Below are 18,061 nucleotides of genomic sequence, written 5' to 3'. Positions count from 1 at the left end.
AATGGCTATAATGTTTATTAGACATTTGTCAACACGAAAAGTTGCAAGTAGTTCATATATATGTCACCAGACAGTTCATTAACATACTGATTCAGCCCTGGGCAAGCGACGTTATGCTCTACCCCTGGTGTTATCGATAAGTATAAAAAAAGTTGGTAACAAAACGTTGACAAGAAAGGGTGCGAACGAATAAGCTCCTACGATCGGTGGTAACGAACGGCCACCACGAACGAATCCAACGGCATCACCTTGCAAACGTCACTTTATTGTTAAGTCTCAATTAATTAATAAACTTATATTAATTATCTACCTAAACGTACGAGTCTGGCATTTCTATTGTTCCTATAAGTCGCACTCCCCGCCGAAGCCTTCCTGACAGCTTCTCCATCTACAATCTTCTACTGGGTAATGTGATTTGCAACCGACATTCTCAGAAGTGGGTTTTAGGTGTGACAATTTTCAGAAGTGGGATGGTGTCCAATTTAGAATTTGGATAGTGTGCAAAAAGGAACTGATATTTCTCATAAGTAGAAGTGTGTGAAGACAAAGGTAACGCGCAATTTTCCGCGGTAAAATAGCGTGGCATGAGAAACTCGCAAAGTGTAATAGTGTGTGTTCTGCGCATAAACGAACTAGTGGAAACAAGGAACGAAAGACGAATAAGCAAAACGAAAAATCAACGAACATACAAGTGTGAAAGAGACAACAATAATGCCGCAGAAAAACTACGTTTCAAAGAAAGCTTTGCAGCAAAAATGTAGACAAGCTGGATTGTCAACATCAGGAAATCGAGAACAATTACAGAGAAAATTAACCGCGATCTGTAGTGACGACGAATACGCCAGTGCGGAAAATCAATCAATGGCTAAAAAGATAAACGAACTAGAAAAAACGATTAGAGTATTGCAGGAGCGTTCATTCCAACCTGCAACGATTTCGTCACCAATTGTGCTTAGTGACGTAAACGTACAAGAAGTTTCTGGAGAAAGAAACGTGCTTGTGACAAACGAACAAACAAACGTAACGTATTTGCCAAACGGTAACACTGCTACGTCTCAGCAGTACGACAATGTTGCTACGTTTCGGCAACTCGGTAACACTGCTGCGTCTCAGCAGTACGACAATGTTGCTACGTTTCGGCAACTCGGTAACACTGCTGCGTCTCAGCAGTACGACAATGTTGCTACGTTTCGGCAACTCGGTAACACTGCTACGTCTCAGCAGTGCGACAATGTTGCTACGTTCCAGCAACTCGGTAACACTGCTACGTCTCAGCAGTACGGTAATGTTGCTACGTTCCAGCAACTCGGTAACACTGCTACGTCTCAGCAGTACTGCAATGCTACGTCTCAGCAGTACGATCATGTCGATACTTCGCAACAACTCGGTTACGCAGCTACGTCTCAGCAGCACGCTTACTTTGCTACGTCTCAGCAACCCAATTACATTGTTACATCGCAACACGGCTATATGGTTACGCCTCGCCAACACGTACCCTTCGCTCCGACTCATCAAAGTGGTAACATTGCTACGATTCAGCACTACAATAACGTTGCTACATCACAACAAGATAATTATGTTCCAACGTCACGGAATTACGTAAGCAAATGTAGGTCAAATGTAAATGTAGGTCAGTATTCGGAAAGTTCTCAAGATTTCGCAACCCAACGACAACAACAACACGAAGTCAACTGCGAAGAAAAATATAATAATTTTAATCATTCTTTTGGAAACATGAACGAAATTATAGCTCTTGTTCCTGAATTTAATCCATCGTCCGTAAAATCATTGGATTCGCATCAGTTTGTTAAACGTGTGGAAACTCTGAAAAACGCATATAACTGGGACGACAGAAAGGTAATTTTTGCAGTTCAACAAAAGATGCAAGGTGCAGCTCGTTACTGGGTGGATGCAACGGATGAAATATTTCAAACATGGCCAGAATTTGTTTCGAAATTTCTATACGACTTCCCATGTATTAGCAACGCAGCTGATGTTCATTTAAAAATGCTGAAAACCAAACGGGAAACAACGGAATCACCACAAGATTATTTTTATAAAATGCTAGCTATTGGTAAAAAGGGTGAGTTAGCTGATTCAGCAATTGTAACACATATTATAAACGGCATCAACGATTACGATCTTAAGAGGAAAATATCTAACCATTATACCTCATGTAACGAACTTTTACGAGATATACATGCCTATGCGGCTCATAACGAAATCAAATATAATCCACATAGCTTTCAAAATAAACGTGAGCCCAACGGTAATACGCAGAAGTCAGGTCAATCCGTAATAAAACGGATATCCAAAGAAAAGATAGAGTCGTCAATCAAATGCTTTAATTGTCAAAAGATGGGACATTATTCCTCAGATTGTCCTATTCCACAGCGTAAGCCTCGATGTACTCATTGTAATCGTACTAATCACGACTCTACCAACTGCCCTGAAAAATTTAAAAACGTTTCGAAAGTAAATAAAATTGACTCAAACATCAACTCAGATATTTGTAAAATTATTTCAGTTAACGGAAACGAAACAAACGCATTCGTCGATCCAGGTAGTACACGTACTCTGATTCGAAAATCATTTGCCGAAAACGTAGGCGTTTTGCAACGATGTGCAATCACACTGAACGGATTTGGAGGAGGAAAATTCTTCTGTAACCAAAAACTAAATGCGAAAATCGTTGTGGACAAGATAGGTCACGAAGTCGAAATCCTTGTAGTGGAAAATGACTTAATATCTGAAAACGTTTTATTGGGTAAGGATATTCTTTGTCGGGATGGCAATAAACTAATTATTCACGGAAACAAATGTTTTATCGAAAACATACGCCAAATAGAAACAGTTCGAAATCTAGCAGATACCGAAAACGAAGAATTGGAAAAGGCCTTAATAGATAATGCTGCTTGTTTTGCGCAGAAAACTAACGAATTAGGTAAATGCTCAATATCGAAAATGGAAATCACTTTAACATCAAACGTCCCATGTTATACGAAACCATACCGAACACCGTTTGCGCTCAGACCTATTGTTACGAATATCATATCTGAGCTACTGGAAAACGACATAATTCGCCCTTCGGATTCGCCGTACGCCTCGGGAATCGTCATCGTAGATAAAAAGAATGGAGAACATCGTCTTTGCGTCGACTATCGTCGCCTTAACAGTATTACGGTCAAAATTCCATTTCCTATGCCAAACATGGAAGAGCAATTCGCTCAACTAGCTGGAAACGTATATTTTACGCAACTTGATCTACGTATGGGATACCATCAAATCGAGATAAATGAATCGTCCAAACAGTACACGGCGTTTGTTACAGCTGACGGGCATTATGAATACAACAGAATGCCTTTTGGACTCATTAACGCTCCGGCAGTCTTTCAGTCGGTAATGAACCAAATCATAAAACGTATGGAATCAGGTGAGGTCCTCGCATATTTAGATGACGTAATAATCCCAAGTAAGACCTTCGAATCTGGTATGCAACGAATTAAGAAGTTTTTCTCAATCTTACAAGACAGTGGCTTAACCCTACGATACGACAAATGCAAGTTTCTGCAATCCGAAATTACGTTCTTGGGCCACATAGTCAATAAAGATGGAATAAAACCTGGCGAATGTAAAGTACGCGCAATTAAAAATTTTAAAGTACCTACAAACGTAAGAGAAGTAAGAAGATTCCTTGGTCTCACAGGTTTCTTCAGAAAATTTATTGAAAACTATTCATTAATATCACGTCCTTTAACAGAACTGCTACGCAAAACGGAGGCGAATACATTTAGTTGGGGAGAAGCCCAGCAACATGCCTTTATTGAACTAATCGAAAAACTATGTAGCGAACCTGTTCTCACTCTATACGATTTTTCGGCTAAGCACGAAGTACACACCGATGCTTGTGCTTTAGGCCTAGCAGGAGTTTTGCTGCAGTTGCATAATGACAAAGATTGGCGTCCCGTTTGTTATTTTAGTCGACATTGTACCAACGCTGAGAGTAAATACCACAGTTACGCATTGGAAACGCTTGCAGTAGTAGAAACACTCCAAAGGTTCAGAGTCTACCTTTTGGGAAAATCATTCCGTCTGGTGACCGATTGCTCAGCTATTGCCAAGGTTAAAACGAATAAAGAACTCATTCCACAGGTGGCGCGCTGGTGGATTAAAATAATGGATTACGACTGTGAATTTATTCATCGAGATGGTAGCAAAATGGCTCATGTAGATGCGTTGAGCCGTGCTCCAAATTTACCCCCGGAAGGATCACTAGATGAATTTGTTAGAACCATAATTTCAGAAATCGACGACTGGTTGTTAACAATGCAACTACAGGACAAAATACTTGCCGAAATAATCGCAGTACTGAAGGGAAAGCGTCACAGTGATCAACTGAAGCAACTACGTATTGATTATGTCATCGAAAATCATCGCCTTTATCGGAAAATGGAAAACACTATTCTCTTCGTTGTGCCAAAGGCAGTAAGATGGCGCATTGTTAAAAGTTGCCATGATGATGTCGGACACTTCGGTCTTGATAAAACCATTGAGAGGATTCAAAAACGTTTTTGGTTTCCAAAGATGAGGAAATACGTGAAGGACTATATTTCCACATGCATCCAATGCTGCTACTATAAGTCAAAAGGAGGAAAGCCTGAAGGTCGCATGCATTACAACGATGTTGAACCGGTTCCTTTTCGTCGACTTCACGCGGATCATTTGGGTCCTTTTATTCGAAGCAAACGAGGAAATACTCATATACTGGCTATATCTGATTCATTTAGTAAATTTCTAATCGTAAAAGCAGTTAAAAGTACAAAATCATTACCTGTTCTATCAACGCTAAACGAAGTTTCTAGTTACTTTGGCTTGCCAAATTTTATTATAACCGACCGTGGAACAGCGTTTACGTCAAAATTATTTGAAGATTACTGTAAGCAAAACCATATCCAACACGTTAAGAATGCTGTACGAACACCCCGTGCAAACGGTCAAGTGGAACGCGCTAATCAAATAATTCTCAATTATATACGAACGATGAACGAAAATCCAAAGGACTGGGATCTGACTCTTCATAACCTTCAATGGACCGTCAACTCGCAGAAAAACAGCACCACTGGATTCAGTCCAATTGATCTCGTATTTAATTTCAACGCTATTGATGTCGTGCAAAACAACCTTACTGCAGCGATACACGCAGATCTGGATAAGCCATATTCCACCGAAACCGTCACCGAAATTCGAAGTCAAGCCGCAGCCAATATCGCATCAGAACGAGCTAAATGGAAGAAACGTTTTGACGCCAAACATGCTAACCCCTTTGTTTATTCCACAGGTGATCTTGTAGTAGTAGAAAACGAACCAGCCGCGACAGGCGAATCGCGCAAACTGGAACCACGATACCGAGGTCCTTATCAAGTGGCCAAAAGCCTTGGAAACGATCGTTATTTAATCAAAGATGTCCCCGGCATACAGGTTACAGGACGTAAATACTGTTCTGTATATTCCTCGGATAAGATGAAACCCTGGTGTTCAAATATTCCCGAATTGGATGTATCTGACGACGAAGATACTCGAATCGAGGGCGATCCGAATGCAGGATTGGCCGAGCTGTCACCAGACAGTTCATTAACATACTGATTCAGCCCTGGGCAAGCGACGTTATGCTCTACCCCTGGTGTTATCGATAAGTATAAAAAAAGTTGGTAACAAAACGTTGACAAGAAAGGGTGCGAACGAATAAGCTCCTACGATCGGTGGTAACGAACGGCCACCACGAACGAATCCAACGGCATCACCTTGCAAACGTCACTTTATTGTTAAGTCTCAATTAATTAATAAACTTATATTAATTATCTACCTAAACGTACGAGTCTGGCATTTCTATTGTTCCTATAAGTCGCACTCCCCGCCGAAGCCTTCCTGACAGCTTCTCCATCTACAATCTTCTACTGGGTAATGTGATTTGCAACCGACATTCTCAGAAGTGGGTTTTAGGTGTGACATATATTTCTCATATAGAAATCTTAAAAATTTTAAGTATTTTCCAGGGAAAATTGCAATTTAGAAAAACAATCAAAATAGAAATTGCCAGGAAAATTACAATGTGTAGATGAAATTGTATTGTGGCCGACCTATTTCATGTGTATGTAATTGCTAGATTACAATTTTCCAAGAGCAATTTCATCGACACTTTTTCCCCTTTTACCCACCAGCCTCAACTCCTTTAGCTAGAGAATTTTTCTCTACAATTATTTGAGTATAGTTGGTGGGTAGAGGGAAAAGTGAAGCCAAAATGAAATCAAAACCAGCCATGAATCATTGAACATATTGGAAAACACTCAACCAATTATAATAGTGGGCGACCATTGGGGTTATATATGTATATGTAAATGTATATACATATGTGAGTGTGTTCAATTGTTGTGGGCGTTTGTCGTTTGTTCGAGTGTTTGTGCAACTTGATCTATAGGCCTGGCCATATGTTTACCCACAACAATATTAACAACAACAAACATCCAATTGTTACGTCCACAATAAATGACTTGAAAGCCAATTAAAGATAACAAGAGGCAAACTTTGTGGCTCCTTTTTTTGTGAGTTTTCCAAAAAGAAAAAAGAAATGCATTAGCATAACCAAACAAAGATTGAAACAAAAAAGAGGCTGAAAGCCAGAGTGGCACACCCACCACAAGCAGAGAGATAGCAGCCCATGGAAATATATTTTGTATGTATGTATGTGTATATATGTAGCAAAAGAACAAACAATTGTTGACTGCAATCAATCAGCAGAGTTAAACGTTTCCGAGTGAGTCTAAGTCAAGTAAGTCAACGAGCAGGGAACGAATGACTTCAAGACCGTGGCGAACTTCAGTTCGCCAGGAAGGAAGTGCTGCAGGCCTTGAGAACCAGTCCATAACTTAAGAGACATGAAACGGGCTGGAGCAAAAAAGCAGAATACCAGAAAAGCAGAAAAATCATGCAGAAAATGAGAAAAAAAAAAGAATGAAAGGGAAAAGCATTCGAAATGAAGTGCATGATGTTGTATGGCCATTGTATGCGCCACGATAAGGGTAAAGGACTTGTAGGAGTCGGGGGAGTTCGAGAGCTGAGGTAGCTTAAGCCGACAAGACTGACTGCAGGCATTCGAGCACTGAAAATGCCAACCAGGCTATGGCAGATTGCGGGTGGATAGTACTAGAAGGAATAGAAAAAATGCCAAGTGCATAAAAATTTCTGTTCCATGAAGCAAAAAAGTAAAAGGAGGAGGCAGGCCAAAAGGCAGTGAGAGAGGCTGAATAGCAACATTTCAGCTTTAATTGAGCCAACTCGGCGAGATGGAAGATGAGCAGTCTACAAAAAACACAATCTGATAACACTAGTCAGCGAGTTTTTCATTCCGACTAGCATAAAACATAGTTAATTAACGTTTAATTAAACAAGTTAGGTAAGTTTAAGTGAGAAGTCTTGACACACGATCTGACAACACCAAACCACAAAATATTTAGGCAAGTATGGAGAAGGAGTTCTCAAATGTCTATTGGGTTAGCATAGAGAAAGGTTAGCTAAACAACATTCGACCTTAACTCCCCTAACCATTTATTAATCAGAATTAACTGAATTCTAGTAACCGTCATGAGTCTACTCCGGTTAGTTACGTTAAATGTTCATGCTCAATGCTCAACCTTGTAGCCTAGTGTAACTACAGTCTGTACGTTGGTTTATGAAAATCTGACTGGCTAATTGTGAAAAGCATAAATATTTCATTTAGCTTAAAGCCTTTGAGAAATTTTTACGTCTTGGACTTTTCCACACATTTCGGAAGGCATATCCAAGGAGATGGAAAGATCAACTGATAAAAGATAAGCACAAAATGTTTATGCAAGCCAGCAGCAGAAACTACTACAACAATGCTGACTGACTGACAATGCTGACAATGACAATAGCAACAAGAAGACTAAGGGAAAAAACCAACAACCAGCTACTATATGTGCAATCATTGGGACTAGGGACTAGGGACAACCTATGTCTGTGTGTAGCTACCTACCTTGCTAGCTGGCTATTCATTGTGTTTGTTAGGCCTCTCCATCTGGATGTATGTTCTAGTAGTACTCTATTGTTGGAAATCTTTTCTTTCGTTTATTTTTTCAAGTGCTTCATTTGAATTTATGAATGCGACTGCTGCTGTTGTTCCAGGAGTTATTCATGGTTTGGCCCATACTTGAAAATGCCAAAAACACAAGGAGAGGTAGAAAAAAAAAGAAGAAAAACTAAATTATGTCTCTAGAGCGAAAGAGTTGGGAAAAGATTTCGTATAAACTGATTGTGCGGTGCGGTGTGTGTTTTGAGTGTTTTGTGAAATTTAAAGGGAGATTCGCCCTTCCCTGCAGACTCAGTGGAGAGGTCCCCATAAACAGCTCGTTAAACGTTCAGGCAAATTGCCGGCACACGCAAACACGCCCAAACCGGTTAGTGGCGAACCAGTTCCACAGATACATCAAGATGACAACAGCCACGGCAAAAGGCAAACGGCAACGGCAACGACAACGACACCAACAATGATGACGACGGCAACAACGACGACGACAACGATGACGGCGATGATGATGACGCTAATGTTGAGTTGCATGCAACAGCAAAAACCATACTGAAGACAATGCAAGCCATGCGCCACGCCCCCTAATGGCCCGGCCATAAAAAGCTCATCAACGTCATCTTGGTTGTTGTTTCTCCTCGCCTCCGCCACCTTCTTCCAGCCCAGGCAAACAAATGTTGCACAACAGCAACAACAACGAAATTTGATAAAAATTACACAGCAAAAAGGTAACAAAAAGAAAAAAGAGAAGGTACAAAACAATTTGAAGAGGCAACGATTATTTAAAATGCAGCCAGGCAACAAATGATAATAATACCAAAACCACCAAGCAACTCTTGTCCAACCTCCGTCCGACTGTTGTCCAGCAAATAGCCCAAAGATACACCCAGCAAAAGTCATAGAAGGCAAAAGAGATTTAATAAAACTGCATTCATATATATATATACGAACCTGCATACATATTTATTTTCTATATAAAGATGGCATCAGAAAACATCATAAAAAAAACCTTAAACAATTGTTGTTGCTGGCAATGTCTTTTTGCTGCCAGCATTTGTTTCCCTGCAACAGCAGCACCGACAACGACAACAGGCAAGAGACAACGGCCAACGGACATGAGAAACACATCAGCAACAGCAACAGCAACAGCAGAGAGCCACATGATGCAATCACTACTTTTACTCTATCGAGCCAAAGAGTTAAATGGAATAGAAGAATAAGAATGAAAAGCTTCACAAATACTTGTAAGCACTTGAGAATGTGTTGGAAATTGAATAGATAGATAAACAGAATTGATTTAGGATCTATAAGTTGATGTTGCAGATGTGAGAAACGAGAGAAAACATGAAACCAATAAAATTGTACAACTATTTTCTCTTCTACAGAAGGAGTCCTTTCTACGATTTTGATTTCAAACCCATATGATGTTTATGAGTTCTAAGTTTGATTCAAGTTTACGATGGCTTTGAAGCCATAACTGAAAGGGAACTTTTATGATCAACCGACAGGAAGCTTCTTATCAGCTGTTATCCAAAATTTATAAAAACTTTCCTATTAAAATCCTTGTTCTCTATAGAATCATATTTATATACTTAGATTAGTTCAGGTCCTTAAAATTATCCTTTCTCATCTATATCAGCCAAGTGTATTTGGAATTTCACACAATTGTCTAAATTTCAGATATATTTTATCAACTTTCAACTTTTTGTTTTTCATTTTTTGGATTTTGCCACAAATGTTTATGGAATGTTTTTATTTTTCTTCTTTCTTTTTTTTTTGTCGTTTTGACAATAATTAAAATTATTATTTTCCTAGCTGTTGAGAGTTATGTGATATAGCATTGATGTGTGTGTGTGTGTGTTTGTTATCGTTTATTGTTTGATGTTTCTTTTGCTTCCGCCAACAGAAAATGGCAAGTAATAAATATATCGTAGACTCGTTTTTGTTGCCCCTTTAATTTTTCTCCTTTTTAGAGAAGCATGTGGAGAAAGCTGGCTTTCGGCAACTGCTCAATGGACTATAAATCAAATGTCCTGAAAATTTTTGTGCGGCCTCGATTGCATGTCACAAAGCCACAAAAATATTTAACTAATTAGAGTCGTAAATCTCAACGAAACATTCGCTCATAATTCTAATCCCCTCCAAAAAAAAATAGTCAGAACCGACAAATACGCATTAATAACTGAATTTATTGGCAGGAATCAGGGAGAAGTGAGGGCCTGCAAATCAAAGCCCTGGATTTATCCATTGTCCAATTGTCAATATTGTGTGGCAGCAGGCAAAAAGGCGCAGCCAACCCAAGCACTGACCCAAATTTTTCTGAATTGACGGACAAGACATTTATGACTGAGCCGCCTTGGGGTTATCGGTATAGTTATGGCCAAGCGACACGGAACTACGGACAGCGAGACAGTGACAGCGACATGGCAACAGAGAAAGAGACAGAGGGAGAGAAAGAGGGTCAAGAGATGGTAACATTTCCATGTTAACTTGGCTCTGGGCATACAACAATGGACCGACTCGATTGCAACTCCAACTCGGCCACACTCTGCCAAACGACTTCACTCTGCCCCATTGAAAGTCATGGTTGACTATGGATTTTGTGCATTCAAGAGAAAAACGAAACGAGAAACGAGAAAACCAAAAAAAAAAGGCCAACAGCTTTTCTGCACGTGCGCTTGCTGCATTTCGTTTTGTTTGTTGCTTTTACACTTTATTACATATTTAAATTTGAAAGTTTTCATGTCCAGCAAAGTTAAAGGTATGCATGTGGAAACAACTGTCTATCAGACCCAATCTACTTTTGCTTTTCGAATTTATATATTTAAAGCCATTTAATTGAAAACTGGGCCTTAAGCTATAAAGTTTAATTGAAATCAGAAAATATTGACAGCCCCAACTCTCATTTGTTTAACAGACTCCAAACTCTAGTCAAAAGGTATTTCCAGGTCGACTCTTTTTTTGCTGCAACGAAAAAACAATGCCAAACGCCACTTAACAGTTCAGTGTTGAATGCACTTTAGTCAGTTTTTCCAGACGGCAATTTTCTTTCATTTTTATATATTTATTAATTTACGAGTTTATGGCTAAAGACATCATCAAAGTGAAAGTCAATTTTAATGGTAAACATTTCATTTCCTTTTCTTTTTTTTCTGCGCTTCTAATGTTTTGAAAAAGCTTAGATTAATTTATAACCACTCATTTTTCTTTGTTAAAAAAATAAAAGAAAACCCGAAAAAAAACAGAGAAACAAAGAAACACGGCAAAGAAAATTGAGCAACTTTAATTAATTACTGGGAGTTGCTCACTTGTAATAAGAGAAGGAGTTAATTAATTTTCTTGGCCAATTTATTATCGTGTAACCTTTAAAGGCTTCAAATGATTTATGAGCAAAGATTTCATATCTTGCCATATTTTTGGTTGAAACTTGTTTTGTTAAAAGGTCAAAATGATAGAAAAAATAAGTGACTATGATTGATCAGGTATTATACCAAGCAACAATGCATGATCACCGATCATTGATGTCTGTTGTATTTACCATATCTAGGAACACATTTCGGATTTCCCTTATAACAATTTAGTTGAAAGGGTCTGGGACTTACCAAAGATTGCCCTTTAAAGCTTTCATTGCAGTTTTAATCCAAATACTAATAAAATGAATATTTCCTGCTATTGTCCCCAATGCAAAATCGATGCATACAAATCTTTGAAAATCTATTCAAATTGGGAGCCACCTCGAATTTTCTTTCCATTTGGAAAATCGAAAAGGCTCAGCGAGGAGAAACCGAAAAAAAAAAAAACGAAACTTTAATTACGCTAAAAGAGTATTTGCTCTACACCTCCACTAACCTCTCTCTCCCTCTTTCTAATACGCCAACTATTTTGTTCTCTATGCAAACATCGAGTTTTGACCAATGCCACGCCCAGTTGGGCAATTTCCATTTCCAATGGGGAGTTTTCTACTAAAGTTGGTTAGAACAAAAAGCATTTAGCGTTTTTGAGTGTTTTTCATTAAACACGAAGGGCCGACAAAACACAAAGCGCGAGTGGGTAGAAGTAGAAAAATGTTTTAGAAAATACATGGAAATGGAATAGGCGACAGTCGAGCTGACCAGAGTCCGCTGTGGCATCCAATAAACTGCCAGTGGGGGAGGGTGAAAGTGGTCTGCGATAGCAAAAGGCAGGTTCAAGCTCGCTAAGTGGTCAGACGGGACAAGGAATCGCCACTTAGAGGAAGATCGGGCAGTGGGAGAGATAGAGATGGAGGGAGACAGCCACTAGTTAACTTGGTCAAGTGTGGAGGCCGCTCTGCTATCCAAGTGGAATGTGAAAGCCATCATCATAGCCATCTCCATAGCTATCGCCAGAGCTTAGAATGCGTGTCAGACGGTCGGCACGTTTCTGTGCCAGGCAACACAACGCGCCATTTTTACGGTCAAGCATGGCCAGTCCAGACAGACTCATGATGTTTTTTCTAATTTCATTTTGTTTCTGTACTCTCTACTCTCGACTCTGGCTCTAACCATTTTTATTGTTCCCCATTCATGGCCCACTTTTAATTGTGGAAAAGACAACTGGCAAACTGGAGAAGAGAAAAATATCTTCCTGCACTTTGTATGCAAGTCACAAGTCGCGTCTTCTATTTTTATGCCACTTTGGTTTTGCCATTCTATAATTCGTTTAACGCCACTGCCACTAGGTGGCGCAGTTATGGCCCTGTTGACCCAATTGCCTGGCCGAAAGGACTTGCCAAGTGCAGCAGACTCGCGTTACATTTTTCGTATTTACTTTTTTTGGGTTTTTGGTTTTTCCCTTTCCTCGATTTTGCTGCAAGTGTGAACATTTCTGTCTGAAGTGGTTTTTGTTTTTTGTTTTGATTTTTATGCTATCATTTCTATTTCCCTTTCCCCTTTTCATACATCCGATCCCTTACCAGTTGTGCCAGCATCTTTGCTACCTTGCATTTTTCTATTTCCGTTTCCGCAGTGCAAATATTTTTCGCAATGTGAGTTGTGCAAATATTTGGCTTGTGCGTGGGATTTTTTTGATTTCACTGGGTAAAATGTGATACGATGTGACAGTATGTCGACGAAGGGAGTGAAGAGGGTGTGGAGTGGCGAAGGAGTTGACAGAGCTGAGTTACCTGTTTGCATTAGACAGAGATAGACAGCAAGAAAACGTACCTGAAACGAAAGGAAGGAAGAGATTACGTTAGATGGCTTTTATTGTATTGTGTCACCAGACAGTTCATTAACATACTGATTCAGCCCTGGGCAAGCGACGTTATGCTCTACCCCTGGTGTTATCGATAAGTATAAAAAAAGTTGGTAACAAAACGTTGACAAGAAAGGGTGCGAACGAATAAGCTCCTACGATCGGTGGTAACGAACGGCCACCACGAACGAATCCAACGGCATCACCTTGCAAACGTCACTTTATTGTTAAGTCTCAATTAATTAATAAACTTATATTAATTATCTACCTAAACGTACGAGTCTGGCATTTCTATTGTTCCTATAAGTCGCACTCCCCGCCGAAGCCTTCCTGACAGCTTCTCCATCTACAATCTTCTACTGGGTAATGTGATTTGCAACCGACATTCTCAGAAGTGGGTTTTAGGTGTGACAATTGGAATTGCAATTAATACGAATAGTTTGAGGTTTGAGTTGTTCTCTTCTCTGATGAAGTTCCATTCAGTATATAGACACAAAAAGTCAAAGAACTTAAAGTTTAACATGTTTCACCACAATAATACAGAAAAGTTTTCAAACGCATTTCTCTAATTTTTCTCTTTCTACCTAATCAGGAGAGAGATTTTCCATTACAGAATTGAAAGGGACCTAAAACATGACATTTGATTTGGCCCACAAAAACGCAGAAATATTGTGCTTAACATACCGTAAAGTCTTTTTTAAAAATGTTTCATCAATTTGGTTTTTAATAAAAACTCATAAATATACAAACATTTTACTCATTTTACTCATAAAACACTCGTAAAACTAAACACATATTAATCATTTTATCATGAACGACATTTTGCCAAGAGATAATAAAGTTCAAATTTTTGTCATGAAAAATTGTAGATTAAATGCATTATAAAATCTGGCGACTGGCAGACGAAAACTTCAAATAAACCAAAAAAAAAAAGCCTAGGAAAATTTGTCAACTCTACAGGAAGCCGGAAACTAGCAACAGTTGTTGTTGTTGCTGCTGCTGCTGTTTGCTGCTGGTGCCAGCAATTTCATTTTTTGTTTTTCCTCAGGACACGAAAAACTCCCTTCGGCGGGGGTTATAGCTTACATGTATACATACGGTCTATAGTATATTGTGTCGGTTTCCTATGGATTTTTTGTTCTGGGTCTGTCTCTCCCTTCGGCGTCCCGTCTCTATCGCCGTGTGCAATCATTGCAGGTTCAATGTACTACCTGAGATACAGATACAGATGCGAACAGGAGGAACATGTATAATGTATGTAAATTATGGCATAACAAACAGAACTCCATAAAAAATAGATGGAGAGAGAGAGAGAGAGAGAGAGAGAGGGACAAAACTGCTGCTATGGGTGTTGCCATCTCTGATGGCGGAGAGCAGGGTGTACATATACAGGTGACGTTAAGTGTGAAAGTTGCCATATTAACCACCTGTGGCATTTTCTCTTTCTTTTCTCTCGGTCGCGGTCGCGGTCGTGGAGGCAAATGTGTTTATTATGTGTTTGTATTTGTGAGTTGTCTAATGGGTCGTATGTGTGATATACATAATATTAAGTAAATAAATGTTCCCCGGCGAATTTCCCCTCTTCTGGCGAATGTTTCTATTTTGTTGGCTTAAGGTGAGGTTGGAGGAACTTTTTGCATAGAAAAATAAGTTGCTTTGACATGTAAAAAGGCTGGCAGTCTGAACATTTTTTTTGCACATTTAGTTATTTATTTATTTATTTCTTAGGCAGGTTCTGTGTATTTATGTGATGTCGAGCACATTGAAAGGTATGAAGGTTGGGGTAAGTAGATTTGCATAGATGGCATAATAGAAAATGAATAAGACATGAGTCATAAGGGAGAAAATTGTTGAAGGTTTTTTCTACTTTTTAACGTCACGATGATATAACAAATGGCAAAAAAAAGAATTTATACAAATTTTGCATATAAAAAAATGATAAGTATATGACAGATTTACGTAGATGATGAAAAGGCATTGGATAATGAAGTGAACAACGTTAATTAAAATTATAATTGAAAAATGATGAGAAAATTAATAAGTGCTGGACAAGTTTTTGTGGGAACTGTTAGAAAATGGTAAGATTGTAAAGATACAAATCTATATTTCATTAGGTTTAAAATGGGCTGAAACAATTTAAAATCAATTTTGGCAATGAACTTTAACTAACTAATCATATGAGAATCAATTGGAGCTTAAAGGGAGATTTAATGATGGAAAACTGATTAATTTGGCTAATAAATTAGTTAACACTTTTAGTCCTAACTGAGAATATCTAATGCCAACTTGAAGAAATCGGACAATTTATGAAAAATTTTGTCATATTTGGAATAAATTAGAGTTAAATATTGATTTTATATGTAATTAAGACGGATAGTGCTTAAAATTTTGATTATTACCAAGTCGGTTTTTCGAATTCAAAGGATATTTTAATCTTCGAAAATGTCAACTTTTTGCTCGGCGAAAGTATTGTGGGTGTAAGTTATATACATTCAATATACCCAAAAAAAAAAAAAAAAACTTTGCCTTTCACTTGGAAACTTTTCAACTCTCGTACTCAACTAACTCACTCAATTCGATGTGTCCCCCTTCAAAGCTTACAAATTATTTAGGCAATTTCCATTTCAGTTTTCAACTCTCTTTTCTTCGTTTTCCACATTCGCATGTGTGTGTGTGTGTGTGTGGTTGTGTCCCAAGTGCCCAAGCTCAATTGTGCTTTTCTCTTTTTCCCTTTTTTTCCCTCTTTTTAGAACTGAAAACTACTTTAAATAATGAAGCTATTTTCGCGCTCAATTCCCATACGCAGCCAATCACTTCAGACTGTGTGTTGGCCCCTGAACGACTGCGGAAAAGCATCCCAACAACAAAGGGCCGAACAATGCCAAGTTCCTAAGCGAATTGTGGTGGCTGCACTTGCCCTTAGCCCGCACAGCACTTCAACTCAACTCCTTTTCCCCAGTTCCCGCTCTTTAACGAAGAAAGAAAAAAAAACTTTAGTCTAAATCAATAAAAATCCTTTTGGCGCGGGCGCGTATTATCTGCTCCTGCAGGTCGGTCTCATATCTTCATAATCGCCAACAGCATCGGTGGCCATAACGTGTCCTGAACACGTTTCGCGCATAAAGCAGTCAGAATGCGGTGAGGCAGATTGCTACTGGTGGGGACAGTGGATTGTGGGTGGAAGGTGTTATCAGCATGCTTGGCATTCATAAGATCTCTGAATCGAAAGCTATAGCCAAACGCTGAGCTACTTACACAACCCAAGTAAGAGGCCAGAACGCGGTGAATCTGGTGGGCCAGACAATAAGTGGTACAGGAGTTGAAGAAGCTGAAGAGGGCCTAGGTCTTCCTGCATTGTGTCAGCATTGAAGCGGCAACAACGCCGACACCAAGACCAAGACCGAGACCAACAACCTGCTCCGGCTGGCAACCAAATATGCTCGACGTACATATTACCTGTCTTTTGTGTCTGTCTGTCCTCTGAACATGCCCTGCCCCCTTTACTCTGCCACAAAAGGCCTTCCCTACTCCTCCACTGTGTGGCAAATGGGAAAGGGAAAGCAAGTGCTTGCTTTTGGCACGACAAAGTTTTCAATAAACTCCCTCAAGCGTGTGCATTAAGTGCAGTGAGGGAAGCCAAGTCAATGTGTTGGCATTTATCTGTATGTGTGGGCACACTGAGGCAAACTATGTCAAATTCAATTCTAAATCTTAATTTAGAATAGATCTTAATATTTTCATTTATCGACGAAAGTGAAGTAAATTGTGCTTATGGCTGTTCTATCTAATTTGAACACAAATTATATACATTTGATGACACTGTGCAACATCATTGGCCGCATTGTGGTAGCCACATCTTCTTATTTGTTTCTTTCTCTTTAGCTAGCTTTCCTTCCTGTGTGGATTCCACCCTTTCCACCCATTAGGGACCACATAGCAATTTGCATGGCTTGAAATTCGAATTTGAAATGGAAAAGTAAATCGTGTAATGTGCCCTGCAAGAAATTGCCTAATGCCCCGACGCTCAGTGGCATTCTAGGGACTAGCCGGCAAATAGAATGGACCTGACAACCTGATGAGAAGGGGGAAATGGCAAGTGAGTGAGTGTGAGTATGTGTGTGTGTGTGTGTTAGGGTTGGTTATGTTCTGGCAATTTCAGGCCGCAAAAGTGCGCCGCGGGATAACCTAAAACCAGAAGCAATGGCGGCTAGAGACCCAAGAGCCAAGACCGTCGAAGGCAAAGGCAGAGACAGAGGCAGAGGCAGATCCGCGTAACGAGGCGAACGTGAGCTTTGAGCATGGCCATTTATGATGACGCTGACGACGATGAAGGCATTGCCACTTGTTGTGGTTGTTGTTGTTGTAGTTGCATGTGAAATAGCAGCAGGTGGTGCAGCTTGGTGGACTTGATTGCATGTTGAAAGATGTTGGTATGGAGTTGTTTTGGGTTGTTTGGTGGGGGGGGAGGGAACCACTGGCTGCGTGTTGATTTTAAACTTAGATAAATAAACTTCAAGTGAAAAGAGAAACCTAGAGAGAGAGAGAGAGAGAGAGAGGGAATGAGGTAGAGAGAAATTTATTAAAGGCCAGAAACCAGTGTGTGGGAGCACTACAAATGTCCCTGACAGGGTTAAAAGGGGAAACCCCCCTTTTCTTTCCCCTTCTTCATTGTTGTGGCCCCAGCTTGATTAAATGCACATTTTTGTGCACAGTTTTTAACACGTTGTTGTTTAAGCACAAACAAAAGCC

The 18,061-nt window shown here is 39.5% G+C and overlaps 1 protein-coding gene and 1 long non-coding RNA gene across 5 annotated transcripts in view; one reads left to right on the top strand and one right to left on the bottom strand.

Annotated features, from left to right (window-relative positions):
- Positions 1-18,061, bottom strand: part of Fas3 (fasciclin 3) — a 95,005-nt gene that overhangs the window by 42,580 nt on the left and 34,364 nt on the right. The window lies entirely within an intron of this gene.
- On the top strand, positions 2,542-5,868 carry LOC137581045 (uncharacterized). Its single transcript, XR_011033058.1, has 2 exons — positions 2,542-3,672; positions 3,761-5,868. It is a non-coding gene; the product is annotated as an uncharacterized lncRNA (long non-coding RNA).

Source organism: Drosophila tropicalis, unplaced genomic scaffold, assembly GCF_018151085.1.
Source record: "Drosophila tropicalis isolate 14030-0801.00 unplaced genomic scaffold, ASM1815108v1 contig_845, whole genome shotgun sequence".
Lineage (NCBI taxonomy): Eukaryota > Metazoa > Arthropoda > Insecta > Diptera > Drosophilidae > Drosophila > Drosophila tropicalis.
Note: the sequence above shows the minus strand (reverse complement) of the source record. Positions and strands in the feature narration are given on the sequence as shown.